The sequence below is a fragment of the Zerene cesonia genome, chromosome 1 (genome assembly GCF_012273895.1).
Source record: "Zerene cesonia ecotype Mississippi chromosome 1, Zerene_cesonia_1.1, whole genome shotgun sequence".
In the NCBI taxonomy this organism is placed as follows: domain Eukaryota; kingdom Metazoa; phylum Arthropoda; class Insecta; order Lepidoptera; family Pieridae; genus Zerene; species Zerene cesonia.
This window is the reverse complement of record NC_052102.1, coordinates 11456946-11457159: the sequence shown is the minus strand read 5'-3', so window position 1 is coordinate 11457159 and position 214 is coordinate 11456946.

Here is a 214-nt window from a genome sequence, read left to right as displayed (position 1 = left end):
TATCAATAGATTTCTGGTTGATATAGGTATATTGATCAGCATCAAAGGGTTTTGTTTAATTTTATTTTCATATAAAATTTTATTGGTTGGCACTACCTCTTCACTGGAAGCCAAGATTCCATAATAATTTTTCTACCTTTCTGGTTTTTTTTTTGTTTCAAGAAGCAGCAAGGAATCTAAAAGGAATTCAATACATTTACTTTTGAGACATTAT